We start from the raw sequence: 21,601 nt of genomic DNA, 5'->3' as shown, positions 1-21,601 counted from the left end.
ACTCGCTTCGTATGTTGTGTTATTACTTCTTGAGATGTGACTGCGACAAATTGTAGCGGAGAATGCGACTATCAGTTCGCACAACTATACTTATATCATTCGTATGTATATATTAACTTGTACATCAAGATATTTATCGAGATAAATACTCCGATTTGCACGATTTAGTTTTAGACATTGGACTCAAATATGGAACAGAAGCTACATATTATTCCCCCCCCCCCCTACTCCCCTTACCCTTGTGGGATATATTTCCAGACTATTTTTTAATAATAATTCAAATATATCTTACACACATCAGTTTTCAAACTTCTATTCATCTGAACGTAATTTATCCATTACTATTTCTAGATAGAAAGTCGAAAATGATATACGAATGATGATATCGAGTGATTTCGATAACACATCGACGATTTATTGATAATTAATTTATAGTACAAGTGTGGTACATTTGGTGCACGTTTACTTAATAATACATTAAATATTTTATAACGATGGGGATATTTTGTAATGATGGAAACTCGGAAGAATTAGTTAACGCTAAATGTTGTTACAATATACATATACGGCATGCGCTGTCGTATCACAGCGCAATTATTTGCTCAAGAATGCTAGACATAAAAACATTTCGTACTTGCATAATGGAAAAAGCGAAGAGATTCTAAGTATTTATTGCTAGAATCCAATCTTATCTTTCATAGTCTATTAATCCTTATTTATTTATAATTTTATTCATATATCACTAGAAGCAATCGTAAACAATTTAATTTGTAATAAACAATAATAAGTAGAAAATAAATCAATAAATAAATACCATAAATATGAGAAGAAAAATCCTATATTCAATCGAGAAGCGATTAATAATATATCTTAGCGTTATAATATATTTCCTATGTAAATATAATGTTGATATATTAAATATTACGGGCTTGAATTACGAGTTGATTTTGATCGTTTATAATTTGGAAAATATTTGTAACCTGGATATTTCCGTACTAGAATTCTACTAAATTCAATTTACAAAATATGATATCCCTAAAAAGTTTTTTCAAAAAAAAAAAAAAGATATAAGCCAAATACATAAAAATATGATCGAATATTATGTCCTTCCTAAAAAATGATTTAAATATAGTGATTTAAAAATTGTTCAAAAATGGATATGAAATAAATGCGAGTATCTTACTTAAAAAAGATCTTGAAAAAATATTATTTATAAAAAGAATCTATTCCTATTTATGTATTCCGAAATACATAAGACGAGCTAAAAATGACTAAAGTGATCAATTGTATTGTAGTGAAAAAAAAATTTGTCCGGATATCATTAATTACATTTTTGTTAATATATTATCAATACAGTATTCGCATCATGAAAATATAAAAGTAATAGATATATACACGGAGAAAATTTTATATTTAAAATTACTATAATGTGGTAGTAGCTGCGGTCTTCATGTAAATTATAAGTTTAAATGCTATAGTTATTTTTTTAAAAACAATAATATAACGTAATTTTTACACTTTTTTATAGTAAAAATTTTTTATTACAAAATCAAATATACCTAGCAAATTTTGTTTACGTACCATAGTAAAAATTAACTGTTTTTATATTAGAATATGGTTTAACAAAATAATTACTTTATTTATGTGATGAAAATTAATATTACCATAATAAAAGTTAAGTCGGAATTTTGTAATACATAATCTTACACAAATGCTTTCTAAAGATGTTAAAATATATGTAAGAATTACTTAGGTAATTCTTTTATACTAGTAAAAGTGACGCAAATTAACGGGGACACGAATGATCCATTGTCTGTAGTAAAGGATCCGAAAATCATTGTGTGTACTAATAATGGTTAAGAAATTCTACAATACGAAACATTTTGTATAATTATCTGAAAATTTCTGTTGTTACCGTATACCTAGTGTGATTGCAATTGTAATATTGGAAATAGCGTTATTAAAACATCCTTGGAAAAGCTAGATAATCATACACGGTCGAATATCAAAATGCATCGCATTGACAAATTCAGCGAAACAACACGATCGCTGCATCTATTATTTCAATAAAATAACGTTGACCTGGATTACGAAGCGTCAATTTAATGATGCTTATACTTCGGGATGAGGACTCGGACGGCCTCGAAATGCCGATGTCATTAGGATCATTGACGATTCATATTTCCGGCATATGACAGAGAGAGGTCATTCGAGCGGGACGGATTCGGGTCAAGTTTTGCGTGTCACGTCACATATTCTGTCAATGCATGGAGCTAACGATCGATCGCGATTGTACTGATAGTTCGCACGGCCAGAAAAAACATCATTTCGAACAATTAAAACGGCAAATTGATGAGGAAGCGTTTTTGTTTGCGAAAGAACAGGTTTTACGTTACATAAATTATCTCGTACATTAATTATTTCCCTGCACTATAAACGCCTTTGATTTAATTGCCGAATAACTGGCAATTGATATTAAATCGCAACCTTGTGATCTCATTAACTTTAACTTCGAAATAGTATATAAATGATTGTGATATAGTCGATTTATTACCTCTTCCGTTATTTTCAGTCGTTATAAAGAGTCACCGATTCGAATGGAAGCTGAACGCGACACGAGTATTGCAATTAATTATTGCTATTTTGCGCGGCTTCAGCAACGCGCGGTTAATTCGCAATTATGAAGGGTCGATGAAACCGAGTCGAGTAGAGCACAACGTGTTCACAGTTAGGCATCAATTTGCGCTTAAAAGCCTTGACGATCAACGTCGGTCATTCTGTGTTCTCCAATATCCGTCGATCTACGATCAAGGGGACATTGCAAACCCGGATGGGCTAGTATACGGGGAAAACGGAACGCGCCTTTGTCGTCTTAATGAAACGTCACAATTTAACTCCTCTTGGTATTCCTGATGAGGAAGCGACCTGGTTAGGTTAGGTTCCGACTATGTCGGCTTGACCGATGAGGAACTCAAATGATAAGGATCAGGATTTCATTCAGGTCCAGAGAGACTAATGAAGAATTCGTAGCTCGTTTCGAAATCGGCGAAAACAAGATAGGATCTCGTTTACAAGCAATACGGATTGTTTAGAAGCAAAACTACGGAATAAGAGAATACGAATATGAATGAGAAAAATAAAGCGTTGCTCCCAATATACGAACGATATTAGTAAAAGAGAATTGAGATTTAAATCTTATAAAAATAAACAAAAGTTTGCAAAGTATACAAAATATACATATATATATATATATATGTCTGAAAATTGTTTTAAAGTAATTCTAAAATATTTAAAAAAATATGTTTCTGTCTACATCGAATTTTTTAATATTTGAATAACTCGATTGTCGAAAGTACGCACACGTACATGTAAGTATATGATGATGTACCGCGCTGAAAGATTGAGAACATTGCCGGTTAAGTGAATTCCTAACTGCAACAAGCAAGTCTGATTAATATTTCAGATCATGCTCGTGCTTAAGGACGTTTTTCATGACTAATTAATTTGTCGTTACCCGCGGGAAAGGTAAGGATAAAATTCGAAACAGATGAGAAAACTTTACAAAGCAAGGCTTAACTTTTCCTTTGCTTTCACTCAGAGCAAGCTAACTTTAAGCCTGAGTGCAGGCCTGTAGGTCAACACGTTCTAATGTAAATCCAGAATTTCCATCTGCTTTTAGTATCAGACTGGAGCTAATCCAGATTTTAGAAACTACCGCCTCGTATAGCACTCAGGAACCATTTTGACAGCTTTTGAAGGCAATAGAAATTTAAAGCAGAGTGCTTTTAATTCGACTGTTTGCGATTTCGATTTTCTAACGTATGCGTAGCGTATGTACACGAGTATGTAGCGATAATGTATCAACATGGAGATAACTATTATCAATTTTCATTATGTTTCGCTTAAAAGATAAAAATTGGATATAGAATGAGATATAAATGAAATATGAATGGTTCAGAGTAACGGGGTTAACACAATTTAATATAATGATATAACAGTACCGATACATACACAGACTCGAGCGTATATTTGTGGAAATTACGAGAAATTTGTATTCACGAGATATTACAATCAAATGCAATAACCTGAACCAAACGTGTTATCATGTGTCATCGTCCATTAATTTGCCCGTGTTAGGCGAATTCTATAACACTTGCTGGCAAAATAACATTTCTAAACATAGGTATATCTTCCGCGAGAAGTGTCGATTTAACTCATTTATATAGTAAGTAACTAATAAAATAATAAAATACAAGAAGCACGTATAAAAATAACAAATGAATCTCAAATACAATTTAATTGTAGAAATAAAACATCTTTTTTATATAAAATATAATAATAACTTGAGATTTATATTTAGAAAATTCAAATCGAATCGTTACAACTTTATATTTAGCTTGCAATGGACAGTTTCTCTTTTTATCAAACTACATATAGGCGGTATTCATAGTCCGTTCTTATTTTAAGACCGTCTTAAGTAATGTCTTAAGATGCTAATACGGCTCTCTGATTGGTTCATAACATCTTAAGACTGTACTTCAGACAGTCCTAAATATAATATCCAACTGTGAATAATCGTGCCCTATAATTATTGTGTATTGATATTTCTTTAAAAATCACGTTTTTATTTTAGCGTATTTTACATCGAAATCGCTTAAGATAGATAAGTACTCAACATTGTAGAGAAAATGAGTTTCAAGGTAAAACGCGATTCTCTTACGAATCCGTTGCATTGCTTATTTCAAGAGATGAGACTAGATATTCCGTCAGTCAAAGCTGACGCTAATAAGCCACCTGCGCATCCGGTCCGAGCTTAGCTTGCGTTTCTGCAGCAGACCGAGATCCCTTAAGAGAGCGTAGAGCTATTACCACTCGGACACCGTCCGAGAAACGATACGTCGTCAGCCAAGAGATACAAGTCAACCGGGATTAAATAGAGGTGTGTCGCCTGGTAAATAGAACGCGGCGATTTCACGTCACCTACCTATCTACCAACGCAAAGCGTGGAAAGAGGGTACACGTTGCACGTTGCTAGAACTTTCGCCTCGACGAGCGAGATCGATTGCGACGAGCGAAAAAATTGGACTGTCGACGTGACGATGACGACGACGTCAGCGAGTAGCGGGCGAGATAAGTCGAAGGAAAGAGAGAAAAGACTCACGTGGAGAGGCGACTCTAGCAAGCCCGCCGGCATTTTCTTCCGAGTCTCACTCCTTCGTGTTCTCATTCCCTTTACCCTTTTTCCGTCCTACCGAGACTTTCCTCGAAGATTAATAACGCCATGGTGTAGCTCGCATAAAACTCTCTTTAATCTGAACCAACGCGAACGCGTATATTACACCTGCTGATACGAATCATCTACAGACCTCCCCGCTTTCTCTCTCTCTCTCTCTCTCTCTCTCTCTCTACCTTTCTCCTTTTTTTTGAGTTTTACGATGTTACAAAAGACGCCATAACGTGGGCGTATCTTTTGATTTTGTGCGACGCGACGCTGATTAACTCCCGTAGATTTTCCGACGTTCGTGCTATCGAGATAAGACACAACCCCGGTGTGGTAATGTGTATCTCGCTCTAAAGAGATTCGCGCGTCTTATTAATAATGAACATCGAGGGTAGCTGTTACAGAGGAAAAGGGAGAGGAAACAGAGAGGGAGGGAGAGAAGGGGAGAGCCAAGCTGTGGTATATTAAAGCTGTCACATGCAGGCACATGTACGTGTACACAAAGGCTTTCCGGCTGAAACTAAGGGATTGATAGTGAGCTTTTTCTTATCACATCGGTAGGCAATGTCCGGCCTGAAATATTTCATCGTCCATACACTTGCTTTTTATTATATTTGCCTTTCAACGATCTTGAAAAAGAACTTTAAATTCTATAAAATTTCCGACAGTAATTTAATAATAGAAAAATTCCGTAACCAATTTACACCCACACACACACACACACGGTTATTCCTTATTAAAAATAGCAGCAATAATTTCCGAGTTATATAAGTAAGATACATAGCTTTTAACTAGTCCACGAAAAATTACAGCTGAAATAAAATTGACCGCGATGTATCTGCGGGTAGCGAGCACTCTGACCTGTTGATAACTCGATTATGACACTCACGCGACTTTCTTCTATAGAGAATAAAAGAATAAAGCCGCGGAAGTCAGAAGTGAATCGGTCACATGGAATTTAGTTCAGCAGATTAAAGAGCGTAAAAGCACTGCGATGTGTAATTGTGTACGAGTCTTGAACTTACGCGAGAAGATTGTTAATTACAGAGCAGATGATTTCTCACACACTTCCTTGCACGATAAAATTGCGTCATATTTCTTCCCCCGAAGTCTGCTGTCTTGTTTATTATTTCGTTTTCCTAAATTCTGCACGAGCTTTTACTCCGCGGTCAACCAGCTAGACATTTCGAGTTATATAAGAAATCCTGAAGTTGTCAAAAAACTATACAACAACACATCCTTGACTTTTACATCGGTTATACTATATAATTCACAAACGCATTTTTTATAACGGGAATTTAATTAATTTCTTAGCTTTCTATATAAAATAAATCGTAATACAATTTTATTATAATTCTGCTCGTGTCAGTCGCTGACATTTAATTTTCTGGCTTCCTGCATTAAGATAGAAGAATTAGCTTCAGGTGGACAATCTAATTTTACCTCGACTCGACCGCAGCGACAATTATCTGACTGGACACTTTGGTTAGCCATTCGCGTCGATTATGAATATACATGAGGCCTTTATCGATTACGTTTGCCGTAATTTCTATGAAGTGCGCTTTTGGCCGAAGAGCATATAAAATTAGTCGAATCGCCTTCCCACGTACGATAAGGGATTGGTTACCTGTTTGACTTCCAAAAGCCAACTTTCAATGTTTAAGCGAGTCACGATCGGCATTTTGTGGAAGTATGTAATCGACCAACGTGCTAAACGTCGGATATAAGAAACGTGTAATTGACTAATCGATGTTAGCCTAATTCTGATGAAAATCATTAAAGCGATAGTTATTAGTAAATAATACAACATATGTAGCGAATTGAAAACAGGCTTTTGAACATGAGGTATACTGTTAAATTCATAATGTTCAATTGTACTCAATTCGAGTTATTTTTAATTGTCTCTATAGGTCTCGCTATTACACCGTTTCTACACAACATGCCGTTAATTTAACTAAAACAATGGGGTTAAACAAATTAACTCAATAAAACGTATTAAATTTGACTCAAATTTGATTTATTATTTACTGACGGTGAGTACATTAATATGGACATTGCTTACTTTGAAACTAATCACAGAAATGGATTATATTATTTAACACACGTACAAATTAAAAATAACAAAATGTTTAACTCAAGAAATTAGGTTACATTGCTTCATTGATACTTAACTTGTTAAGAACAATCATAAATAAGCAAATAGCTACACTGTTAGATATCAAAGGAGCAATGGTAACCCAATTTCTCGAACTAAAAGTAGGTATCATTTTGTTATTTTTAACTTTGATCCGTGCATGTTAAAATCTAAATTAATCCATATCTGTGGTTAGTTTCGAAACAGTGTCCATATTGATGTATGCATTATTAATATACGAGTAAGTAATAAACTAAATTTAAGTTAAATTTAATACATTTTCTTGAATTAAATTGTTTAACTCCATTATTTTAGTTAACGATATTGAATAAGAGCAGAGTGGCGGCCCATACGAATAATTAAAAATACCTCAAATTGGATGTAATTGGATAGTATGAATTTAACAGTGCAGACAGGTAGATTTTTTATTTTCTTTTAAAAGTTGATTCTTCAAGAATATTAAAAATATTATTTATCCTATAAAAAATCGACATATATCAATGAATTTTTAGTTATAAATTTAAAACATGTTGTAAAGATTTTTTTTTAACTTATTATAGTAAATAATTGCTACATTCTATCCATATAATCTATTTATCGCGAATACTGGCGGATACTGAATTTCGAGAGATTCTAAGATTCTGTAACGTGAATGATCAAAGTTTCTTGCGCCATCAAGGTGGACGGCAATGGTGCGGAGGAAAAATTGTGAACCCGGAAGGTTAGATTTGCGAAGTATTCCTATCGGGGGGGTGTCGAATTCTTCTTCGGTGAAGTCATTGTCGAAAACTATTTCCACTTTCTTGCCTCTGTACAATCGCTATCAGAATCGGAGCAGTTAGGAGCGACGATGTTCTTGCTAACAATATTTGAAAAAAGAAGGAGAGAAGTTATCATCATATATATTATATTTCCAATATTGCGTAAACGATCGAAAAGTCGTGATTGTTTTTTTGTATCATTATATAAGCTCTAACTCCATTAGTGTGACTGCGACCGGTCATAATCTTGCACAGTATAATGGATATCGATCGTATCCTAATGCCTATAGTAACAATCGTAATCTCTTGTAACGGTTAATGTTCGCATGAAAGCTATAAGTTAAGTCATATAAGAATATTGGGAGAAAAATCGTGTAGTTGAAATAGCGATTGTTCCAGTTTGTTAAGACGATAATAATTTTCCTTAGAAGGGGATAAACTTCAAGTTTAAAAAATTTACAATTGTGTAATGGATAAGTAGAAAATTAAAAATAAAATTTAAGCTATATAATAAATTAAAAATATATTTCGCAAGAAATTATAAATTAACAATATTCTGAATTTCAACTTCGGGTTATTCTTAGCGAAAACGCTTAATAATCTAAACGACCTAATACAAGATCGAATAGTTTGGAATATTGTTAGTTTAATTTCTCGCGGATATATTTTTAATTTACTAGCACAAACTTGCTGCTTGATTCTCATACACATTGCCCATTAATTATACGATTCTAAATTTTTAATTTGTTATCCTTTATATATATCCTTATAGTCATTGTTTTTAATTAAAAAAAAGTACAAGATCAACTTTAGATCTTTTGATTGTAGAAAAGCTTCCATCATACTATTTTGATGCGCCAAATGCGTCGAGAAGCCGTTAAGATAAATGTAAAATCGTCACAAAGAAAGGAAAAAATTTGGGTCAGCGATATTGATTTTAAATATGAAAACTATTTAAAAGATTCAGACATTCGCCGAAAATTTACGACGATCAATAATGGAACTTCGTCAAGCTGAGAATCGTGTAACGCACAAAAAAAAAACTCGACATGTCGTGGCGAAACTATTATATCAATCAGCTCCAAAACTCTGGTACGTTTTTTTTTCTCTCTTTTTTAATCGACCGACGACGAAGCGTCGTGTTCGCTCGTTGAATTCGTGCTTGCCGGAAGAAACGTCTCAATTTTTCGCTCTTCTGACACGCAACAATACGAAAAGTACTTTCTCTCTAAGTTGAGTCGTCTAATGTGACAGCGATCTACCTTGACGTAATTGTGAAATATTGGCTGTGACAAATGGGAATTTCGGAAAGAGGTTCCCACATCACCAATTATATCCGACATCTAATTATAAAGTTACTTACAATTAGTGCTGCGAATTAAAAAGTTCTGAAGAATTAGGAAGTCAATTTTTAGGAAGAGATAACCACACACAGGCTTTTTCTTCTAATTTTCGGTAAAAAGACGTAGATAAATAATCTTTAAAAAAAGCAACTCACAGCATAAGTTGCGCTCGTGTACCTTTACGGTACCTGCAGTAACGAACGGCAATAAAAAGGGTCATTAAGGTCTTTCATTTGTGCGTAATTAAAAATTACGACAATTTTTTCGCGCAGCCTCCTCGCGGGGCGCGTGAGAAACGATACTTTACGATACTTACTCTCGCGCTTGCGGGAACGAGATGACGTTAATACGGCCACCTGCGATGATGTCCGATGCCCATTTTATGTTTCACGCAACTCACAGCGATTAGCACTCGTGCTCCTATTTCGCTCCTTCCACTTTACGTTGTTTATGCTACTCTCGTCACGCACGTTTATACCGAGTCGAACCTGTGCGGAATATACGCACATACGATATATATCGCCGTGTACAATGTGCGCACAAGGGGACACGCGTATCGTTTGCACGCGATTTATCAATAATACCGGATTTTGCTAGCAATATACGGTATCGACTGTTCATTGTGCAATCATGCTCACTAGATCTAATGTAGCATTCCAATATCTCATACATCTCAGAACATTAAAAAAACGTTGCTGAGACATTACAATGTTAAATGTTGAATGTTGTGTGAATATTTTTCAACATTACATCTATATTGATTTTTCTGTATTACTGCAACGTTAAAATTAAAGTTGCTCATTTAAAAACAGTACGCGGTATCGCCACCAGATGGACGCAATAAAGCTCTATTTCTCATTTTTAAAGAATCATACAGGATGGAATAAAAAGTGCAGCATCATAAAATTATTTCTCATTCAAGTTCTAATAAAATGATTCTTCGAAGACTCCAAGATGAAAATAAATGTAAAGTATTTGTTGAGAGTACGATTTCTTTAGTTTTTTGTGAAAAAATTAATTCAGGAACCTAACATTTTATTCTATATATCTATCTCTAGAAATAATATAATACTAAACCAATGTTCCTGAATATTGAATTACAACGTCTGTTGAATCTACATTTCGCAATGTTGCAATTTAATGTTTCTGAAATATTGATTCAACATTTGTGTTTTGTATACCTAGATATACCGACGCATATATATTAGTTTTAAATGTTCAGTTACCGTACTTGACTTAGTCGATTTACACGATACATTGCATAAGATGGAGAAAAAAGAAGGAAGATGTCATTCATATAGACAAAAAATCTGTTGGTAAAATATTCATTTCTGTTACGTTGCCATTGATAATAACATTATAAATGAAAAAAAAATTACTTCGTCGTTGTTATTAATAAAAAACGTTATCAATCAGGGCATACTCGAAATTTTTTGTATGATACAATATCCCTATTATCGGATTAACTGCAACAACTGACGACTCGAGGGTATTATCCTTCATTACGTGTTTGATCGTATACCCGGCCCAGCTTATGACTTGTTCCATTGTTACAAGTACTTTTATCCATTATTTGACCTTTCGCCCAACAAGCTTCATACAAGCGACGCGAAAGGCCAATTCGCCGTTCAATTAGCGTCCCGATACTTTCGGACACTACATATAATCAATGTAAATTAAATGATCGTTAACCTCAATTTCCTATATACTCGTAATGTTAAAGCTTATGGTCAATTATAGGGCATTAGGCGCGTTTGATCGGTCACGTTTGATAACAATACGCGAAAATTTATGAAATAGCTATACGACACACTCGTATGTACAAATATATACGTATTTCGTATATTTATACGTAACAATCATAAAGTCTGAAAAAATACTGATAAAGTTAAATTATTGCTATGCATATCAATAATTTGAAGACTTTTTCTTATGATAAATATATATTTCCAATCCTCTTTTAGTTAAAAAAGGATCAGATCTATATTATTCTAAAAATAAAATTTATTCTTCTTAAAATTATTATTAACAAAACAGAGAAAATTTTTGCTTTATTAGTCGACCTAGAGATTTTCACAACAACACTTCTGACGCTTTTAAAATGTCTCAATAAACAGACGCGAATTAATAAAACCGGTTTGCTAAACAAAAAAGTATCTCAAGACTTTTTATAGCTCTCTCGCCTCTGAAGAAAAGAATCAAAGACTGGTTTTATTCTAGTCTATAAAATTTAGAGATGTGTAATTTTATTTTCTAAATTTATAATAGATTTTTACACATATAAATTAGCTAAATTTTTAATCACATGAGTTGCACAATCCACTTTTTATAAACTAATCAATACTTTCTTAAGAAAAATATCGAAAAATGAATAATATTTTCGAACTGTTATAAGTCAAGAAAATAAAAACAATTCAGGAATATAAATAGTTATGTTATAGCGTCTTATAAAGTTCAGAAATTGTAATTTAAGTATAAGATGCTTAATATTCAATACACACTAAGGAAATGAAAAATTATAAAAAATATAAAAGTGAAAAATAAAATATTATAAAAGTGTCACTCTTAATTAATGAAGAAATCTCTCCATCATATGGGATATGTAAATTTTGAAAAGCTTTGTGACGAAATATACGAAGAGAAACATTTTTTAAACAATACATTATGAGAGGGGCGCGGTGCATATAAATACCACCAATCTGCCTTCAGGCGAATTTTTCTTGCTGAGGTCTGTTGCTGGCTCAACGGCCAGAAAATTTTTGCGCATGCGGTTGTACTCGAGTCGTGTGTGGACAAACGCGCCGTTCGTGCACCCTCCCCTCTCCCACCTGTGTCCTCGTGAAAAATTGCAGATGCGACACAGTAATTTCTGCGAGGAATATTCTCTTGTCGCGGCATTATTCCTATTTTCTGAGTACGCCGCGCGATGCCCCGCGTTTCCATTTTCTTTTCGCCTCGCGCCGCGATGCGCGGCGGAAACGGAAAAGAGAAAGAGCGAGAGAAAGAGCAGAGGCTAAACTAGCGAAAATGCGAAAATGCGAAAATGCCACGAGGTACACGTTGGAATTTACTGGCGACGATACACTCGTGAGTCTCGTAACGCATTTTCTCTACGCATTTGCATTTCTTTTCACTTTTTTTGTCTCTCCCTTCCGTCAAATCACAGACTTCCGTCGTTGCCAGGTGTTCCGTTTTATGTATATATACGTATACAAACCACCGTAACGGGTTAACGTACAGTTTTGCGAGAGAATATCGCCGGGCACCGTACCGACGTATTTACAGAGAGCTATAATTTCACAGCGGTGTACAATTTGCAACCCAAGGGAGCTTACGCTTATCCGCAGCCCGTTCGCTTTGCAAGCGGGATATTTGTTAATCGTCATCGATATCGGTCGATCTCGCCGCATCGATGGGGGTTACTGTATCCATAGCGATAGCCGGGTCGGGCGCCAAAGGAACAGCGGGAGCCTCATTTAAATATGCTTACCATATATTCGGGGATAGCTTTATTGAAAAATGTACGTGGGGGGGGGGGGGGGGGAACCGTCTGCCCAGCGGCGGAAAAGCCGTTAGCCGACTGCGCGACTCTTAACGCAAGCTGCTTTTGACAAAGGATGATAATAGGGAATTTGTATTTTAATGAACGAGCAATAGCAATACTGTGTAGCCGCGCGACGCTTATTTCCCCGATGCAGTTCAGTCTGAGAAATTTAATAATACGGTTTGAGGTCCTCTCTCTCTCTCTCTCCCCACGCTTTCTTCCCGGTGCAATGCTGCATTCTAGCAAAACGGAGGCTCTCCCTCGCATAAAGGGAATCGCTAGTGCGCGCAATAAATTGAACATGAGAGGACCGTCGTACTAGTGGAAAGAAACTAGTGAATACGTAATAAGACGTAGCGTAGTATGCGCACATACTGCAATAAGGCATCGCGCGAACGAGAGGTACATGTATATGTGTATATATCGCGGAGAAAGGCATTTAACGCAACAAAGGGATATATAGAACGTGGGCGTCGTGCACAATATGCACGGAGGGAAAAAAGGCGACGGCGGTAGCGTGATATGTTGGAATGCGGTGCCGAGCGTGCGTGGAATGGTTAGCGCGACATTCTATTCGAAACGCTTCATGGTGTCGCGTCGCGAAATATGTCCCCCGCGGTGCTACCACGTCGCGTCCCGCCGCGTCGGCACGAAAAGCCAAAAATGTCGAAAGGCCTCCCATTCCGTGCGGTCGACAACCGTCGATTTCTCTCGGAAAGTCGACCATGACAGAAGATAGCGAGAAACGCGATTCGTTGTTCATTCCGGAAACATCAATATTAATCCATTCGTCGTCAATTGGCGATAGAATCAACGACGGATTAAATCATCGATACTATAGAAAGTAACGAAAAAAATTCAGCGTTTTTTTTCAACTTATTCAGAAATATCGATATCGCTTCGTTATTCAATTAATTTAAAAACACGAGTATCGATTCATCGTTTATTTTTTTGCAACTCGATATAAACATCAATTTATAAAGATTTCACCCTCTGGGAAGCTGGCGCCAAAATCTGTTAACAATTACTTGATACTGACAATGAGTCTGATACTCATTAAATATATGTATAACATGTGTTGATTAATTGCATAGAAACCAAAATGATATAACTCATATAAAAGAAGAATGAATATTAAGTTTATTTTAATAAGAATAATCGAAATTTGCAGAGATGCAACATAAAAAATTCAACTATTTAAAATTTTTATGCAAAGTGACAATTGTTACAGTAGATACAAGAATTGAAAACTAATGTAAATTTTTTTTAATATAATAATGTATCTTTATCTCACTTCACAGAGGGTTAAACTATTTTTAATCATCAAAATCTTCAGTATTACACGAAAAAATTTTGCTCAAGTATTTGAAAATTTAGCTATTTCTGAAAATAATTTTGTTGAACCATCAAAATAATTACTTGGGAATCTCAAGTATATAATGTTGCAAAAAATTTTTACATTTCAGCAATCAGTTTAAGCGTCTTATGTAACTATTTTGATGGTCCAATAAAATTATTTTAAAATCTGTACCTTTCTCTATATCTAAATTTTTTAAATATTTATAGCTAATTTTTAAATATTTCAACAATATACCGTCTTTTCCGTGCAAACAATAATTACGTAGTAGGTCCAGTAAACCAGCCGTCAGTTCCGAATCAAGCAACACACGAATATTGAATTAATATCTCAAAAATGTTAAATTGCAATATTGCGATTGTTGCGTCAACATCGCGAAATGTTGATTCAACGTTAAAAAAATATTCACATTTCAACATTTAACATTGCAACGTCTCATTGTCAGTAACGGCTTTTCAACATGTTATATGAGAATGTTGTTTCAACGTTGCAGCAACATTAATAATCAATATAGGAAAATTAACACAGAAGAAGTTCAGCATTGAAAGAAACACCCTTCAACATTCAACAATGCAACGTCTCAACAACTTTCTTTCAACATTCTATATGCTATATAGGAATATGTGACAGCGAAATAATATTGGTAATCTGTTTATCGAATCGATTGAAGCATGGGCGCTTTAGTAGCAAGTTTAGCAGTGACAATCGGAAAGTTCGTCCGCCGTATACCCTATGCAATATGCGGGCGCGAGAAATGCATGGCGGAAGCGAATGGATGGGATCCGTGCACAGACGCGGGACGTATAGAATCCTTAGTCGGGACTCTTTATTCGGCACGTCTCAACGGTGTCGTACAAAGCGCATCTTGCGTCTCGGCGACGATATGCTGGTGGATACAGAAGCGTGAGGCGTTGTAAGACCACGCGGCGCGGCGCGGCGTCTCGCGGGGGCGGGAAGCCATTTCCTCGAGAAAAGTGAGACCCATTTCGCGCTCGTATTCTCGGGATAGTGCTCGCCGTCGCGGTCGAGCGGCGGAGAGTTAACGTAGAGGCGTAAATTTTGGTAAATGTGACCACGTAAAGCACGTTCTCCCGGAACGACGGAGCGCAACAGCGAACTTTACTGGCTTGCGAGCTAGCTGCTGCAACGCGTCGCCAAGTCCGCGACGACGTCGTCCGCCATATAATGCCTTATGCATAGTGAGCAAATTGAACCGCGAGAGTGCGATGCGCAAGACACGGAATGCTAACGAGAAAACTTGTCGCGCGCAAAAAAGAAAAGAGGAAGAAAAGAAAAGAAAAGGGAAAGACACCGAGCGCAGGATTCGGAGACAAGATTTTAGGAAAAAGTGTAAGAGAGAGGTGGGGAGCAAGATATTGTTGCGCGTCGCTTGCGGCAGCGAATGCATCGTGTGTGGCGCCCGCGGGAGATTATGCCTGTGGAATATCAACGAGAATGCGCGCTGCCGATCAATTGATTCGCGAAATTTATGGTACCGATGACGGGCGCGAGAATCGCGAGAACGTGACGCTGTTTCGACCGCGAATCATCCCTCCTTTGGTGCCGTGATGACGGCCGTCGAGAGATATCAGAAGAGAATCTCAGAATAGATTCATTCAGTACTCAGAATTTTCAGAGAGAGAACGAGAGGTAAAAATTTATGTCTTCGCACAAAGCTTATTAAAATATTTACATTAAAGTCAGCCTTCGAGGATCTCCAGTAAGTATTTTCTTACGAATAACGCGCGAGCAACGAATTGAACAATGAACACTTAGATTCTCATCGTAAAAATAATTTAATCGTAATAATTTAATTGTTTTAAAATTTAGTGGGAAGGCAAATACTCCCCTCTTCTCCGACTCTTCCCCTTGTGTATGTCCATGGATAGATTTATTTCATTCCGACGACATATTAAAGACTGACATCCTTACAGGAGTTCGCGTTCCCTGTTAATATTTAAATGATTAAAAATAAGAAATTGATAATATATACTGTACACTAATTTTATGATTTATTAGTAAACGTGTATGTGCAATTAAAATTCTATATATTATATAATATTCAATTTTTATTTAAAATTGATTTTAATGTTATCGTCCAAATTTGATTATCAATATATAACAGATATAATATTATATCTATTATATATTGATAATTTTGCGACAATATATAAGATATTATAGCATTACAAGTATGCATATTTATTTATGGAGCATTTGTTCAATAAAAAGATTATGAATTTAATAATGTATTAGCCAAATATTTAATTAATTGTCATACTAATCACAAATTTATATCAATTTTATATTGATAATAAGTCAGCGTTCTTCAATTACCTTCGGTAACTCCAGGCCCTCAGGATTTTGTCCAGAATTGATGGACTTTAATATCTTGTTGGTGTTTATATTAAATACGCTGAGTCTGCGAGAACGCGTGACTTTAAGAAGCCCCCTGATTTTGGATGAGAAGAAATGAAATGTACAAAGATTAATTATCATAGCATATTTTGTTAAATATTAATTTTCATTATAACCCGTAAGTTCTCCCTATAAGCACGATGATGAGAAGAAAATATCGTTCTTCATTTCGTTAAAATAAGGACGGTAACTAGCATCAGTTTTCTCTAAAAGTGTGGGAAAGATGAAGAAGCGTATCGCCGTAAATCCACGTGGGCGTCATTGGAAAAATGGAGTCGGACGGGGGGAGGCTCGTAATAAAGCTCGCTTAATTAGCATGCGAAAAGATGTAGCCGCGCTACGCGATAAGGTCGGACGTTTTATTTTGCGATCTTGAGCGCTACGGCGGATATAAGCGCAAATGCGCTCGGCTTAATGAAACTCGGGATGGAGCATTAAGCGCTAAAACGCGATAGCGCTTAATGCTCCATCGTAGTGAATGATGCTTTCGATAAAGTGTTTCTTACGCCGCGCCGTCTCTGCGATTATCATTTTTAGCGACGATAATAACGATTGTGTAACCACGAGAGAAAGGAAAAAGGGTATGAGGGTCCGCTTATTTTTAAGTTGAATACTATTTAATACTACACGAAAGGAATGGTTTTGCCGAAGCATTAAAAAATTCTATTATATATAGATTTTTGTACATAATTATTTCAACAATTATTAAAATAATTATGTATTACTCAAGTAGGTTTACTAAAATATCAACATTTTTTACAACATTGCTCATCGTGCTTGAGTTTCCTACATAATTATTTTGATGGTTCAACAAAATTCTTTTTTTTTTTTGTATATGTAGCTAAATTTTTTAATATTTCAGCAAAATCATTCTCTCCATATAGAAGTACCAAGCGTTATTGATCAATTTTAGTTTTTAAATTAATTCTACTTCCTGTATAAAAAATAAACTACTGAAATTGTCTAACTCTTTTCATCAATTAATTACCTTTAACCTGATTTCCTGAAATATTTAATTTTTCATTAGTTCGTCTTTTATTTGTATAGCAGTTCATTCGTTTGACAGGAACCTTTTAGTTTTTTAGCATAAAAAACGTTGGTATCTTGAAAACAAGACATTCAGTTGAGTACTTTTCGACAAAATTCCAAGGTTCCCGCTTGGATAATTAACAAAGTGTCTACGCAGACTAAAATCTTTTGACTGTTGTGAGCTTGACAATATCTCGTATGTCAAAGTCAGGCATTGGAGATTATTCTTCTTCTTTCTATTTTTACTTAAAAGTGAAAATAAAACGAACAACTTTCAATAGTCTTGATTTTGATATATGTTGGCAAGGTTGTGACCCTGAATAATATTCAAAAGATTTTAGTCGTCGATCTTTAGACGTCACCTTGGATAATGTTAATACTGGTACTTAAATTTCCAAATTGGGTTTTCAACCCAATTTGAAAAATATTTAATCAAAAGAAGTTTTATTGTATTTTCAAAAGATCTTGATGTCAGCTACAAAAATATTGAATGAAAAGTCGCAGTTTCCGTTAAAAATTTTTAACTGTTGACTTTGAGAGCTCCTTTCGTATGAAACATATTTTTCTCAAATGTCTTGTTTTCGAGATATTTTAGCGGTCCGGGACTTTTTTGTCTTCTTGTCTATATTTAATGTAACATTATAAACATTTTTAAGATAAAAAAGTTAAAACATACATCAAATATATATATCTAACATATGAAACACAATTACGTTTTTACAATCATTCAGTTTCCAAAAGCGTATTGTTGGTAGCTACGATAAAAGTTGGATATAAATGTATATAGGTATTCACAACGAGCGTTCAAAACCGCTTTTTGAATTTATAATAAAGTTGAGCAAAACACATTTCCTATCCAGATTAAACACATCAGGATTAAACTAACTGTTCGCTGTGTTTGAACGTGAATATGTAGCGGTATGCTTGTTCAAAAGTTCTTCCGATTCAAAGAGGATTAAAGTAAAAGCGTCGATTCGATGTCAAAGGGTCGATTTCACTCGATTAAATCCTCTCGGTGGAAATACCCCAAATATGCGCTCGCGAACCGCGCGAGCAGTGAGAAGGAGTATAAATTATTCATACTTTAATCGGTCGACCGCATAAAGAGCGATAACGTGCGTCCAACGACACGGGACCGGCTTCTCATCGCTGGGCGTTCTGAATATTTTCGCTGTGCAGACAATGAAGTCGCCGGACAAAGGCACCGCTTTCTAATACCGCAGCTTTTTCGATTCGCCCTACAGGAAAGGAACGTCGCTTTCTTCCTTGTCAAGCCAGCGAGCGATATTGTTCGCGGCATACTAGAACTTGCGAAGATCTCACTGCGGTTAGAAGATTGACTCGATGGGCGGTCAGGATCGTGGCGTAATATACATACGAGTATATTGTATCTATATATGTATGTAGATATATGGCAGAATATGTATACATATATAAGCAACAATATACACGGAATGAAAAAAGATCGTGAAACAAAACTACTTTGAGAAGAATATGAAAGTTTGACACATACTCACAATCAGTTTGTGTCAACAATTGCATAATTACACGGAAGAAGGATTTTTCTGAAATATCTAAAAATTTAACTATAAATATAGATTTTAAAATAATCTTGTTGAACCATCAAAATAATTGCGTAGAAATGTCGAGCAAAATTTTGCAGCATTGTCCATTATGCTTGACATTTCCATGTATATTTGAACGTGGTATAAAACGTCTTCTTTCTATTTGTAAAGTCGTGAAATCTTTTTGTCTCTGGCAAAAAGATCAAGTTCTAAGTTATGGTCACGACGATTGTTCGCCGATCGGGACGATTCTCTTTCAGATCCTTTTGGGAAGATTTAACGATACCCTGTGGTCTTTAACTCTGGTCGTGCCTGGAAAAGTTGATGTAATCAATGGGCCTTACTTGCAGGTTTGCTATTATATTTTGCTGTTCCTCACGTCTAGGGAAACTATATTATTAAGAATTTAATGGATTAACATAAGAATATAACGTATAGGTAACATGGCGTATAACATATAACACGGCGTGTTTTCTAAGGCAAATTTTTATTCCATTTCTCTTTCTCTCGCCTTTTCGAGCTCGATAAATTGAAGTCCCGCTATTATTCCGGGATTCTTCTAAACTTTTTTCCCTCTCCGCACGGACGACGTCGCAATTCGCTTTTGTCCTTCCTCGCCCTTTCCATCTTGCAAAGTACCACGCGATGCCCGGCGGCGCCTTCGCTTTGTACGCAGTTAGAATTCGCGCGAGACTTCGTCGCGGAATGTCGTTATGAGGATGCAAATTTTATTTCCGTCGAGAAAGCGACCCAGACTCGCAATAATGTTACTCGCTCCGGTATAGGATCGATATCTAAAATCGTAGCGACGTGTAATCAATAATAGCGCTATCTCGCTGCCTGCTCCAACTTGTTTCAAACTTTATTCGATTTCGCTTATGAGACTTGTACAATACAAATTTGCACAAATGACACAAATGTCCTCTATACTTGGAAGACAAATATACGAAAAAAAATGACTTTATAATGAGGTATTTAAACATTTTTTTTTTTGCTAGGTATATTGATCTAAAAATTATTTTGTTGAAACATCAACATAATTACATAGGAAACTCAAGCATGATAAGCAATGCTGTAAAAAGTTTTGAGATTCTAACATTCAGTTTGAGCATCCTATATAATTATTTTGATGATCCAACAAAATTAGATCAGATTTTCAGATCTACATCTAGCTAAATTTTTAATTATTTCAGCATACAATTGCATACACAACTGTCCTTTCCGTATATTCTTTTCATTATTGGATCATATCTTTTTCTTGAATAAATACAAAAGGGGAAATTAAAATTGATAAGCCTCAAAAATGGTTCCTAAAAAAAGTGAATGTTAAAAAAGGGCCAATTTTTTCCCAAAAAGATGTAAAAAAGAGAAACAGCGTTTTTGTACACTTTAATCTTTTATTACGATAAAGTTATTAAGTTCGTTTAGAGAACACCTTGAAAATTGAGCAAGAACATGGTGCATTTATTGAAATTTGAATAAAATTGCAGTACGCCTTGTTCGTATTCAATTTTCAAGGTATTCTCCAAACACTACAAACTTTTCAATAGTTTCATCATATCGAGCAGGTCAAAATCTATCTAAGTAGAACAATAAGTCATCATGACATCAAAATAATGTTAAAATGACTTCAAAATGATCGATGAAAGTCACTTTTTAATTATTTAATTCATTTTAATATAATTTTGACACACGTTATCGTAACTTGTTGTTCTGCTTGGATATAAAACACTATTTTTTTTATATCTTTTGCGTAAAAATCGAGCCTTTTAAAATCTTTCTTTGTTGTTGAAAAATAGCATAATTGCTTAATTTATCCAATTAAATTAAATTAAATTTAAAATATTCATAGTACATACACAAAATGATGAGAATACAAAAGAAAGTGAGTCAGAAAGAGAATGAAGATTATCGCCTGTCTAGAAAATTTGTCTCACGACGCCACTGGAACTTCCACTAGCCGCAATTTTTCGTTAATTCTTTTATTTTATCGGATTTGTAGCAATGTTCCATTGCTCGCCCGCCTTTCTTCAGGCTCTCTTTGTCTTTCGCTCCCTCTCTCTCTCTCTCTCTCTCTAGAAGCGATGAATGTGGCGGTGGTGGCCTGCGGCATTTAAAGCGGCTGCGTTTCTGGGCTGCGCCGTGGTTTCTAATTGCGGCTGCAGTCTAGGTTTCATGAGTTCAGAAGGGCATAGGGTACCTGAGAAAGGGAGAAAGAGAGAGAGAGAG

General features: G+C 35.3%; 1 protein-coding gene across 3 annotated transcripts in view; it reads right to left on the bottom strand.

The window, feature by feature from the left end:
• Tmtc2 (Transmembrane O-mannosyltransferase targeting cadherins 2) overlaps nucleotides 1-21,601 on the bottom strand; it is a 286,435-nt gene that overhangs the window by 176,651 nt on the left and 88,183 nt on the right. The window lies entirely within an intron of this gene.

The sequence above is a fragment of the Trachymyrmex cornetzi genome, unplaced genomic scaffold, assembly GCF_001594075.2.
Source record: "Trachymyrmex cornetzi isolate Tcor2-1 unplaced genomic scaffold, Tcor1.1 scaffold225, whole genome shotgun sequence".
NCBI lineage: Eukaryota > Metazoa > Arthropoda > Insecta > Hymenoptera > Formicidae > Trachymyrmex > Trachymyrmex cornetzi.
Note: the sequence above shows the minus strand (reverse complement) of the source record. Positions and strands in the feature narration are given on the sequence as shown.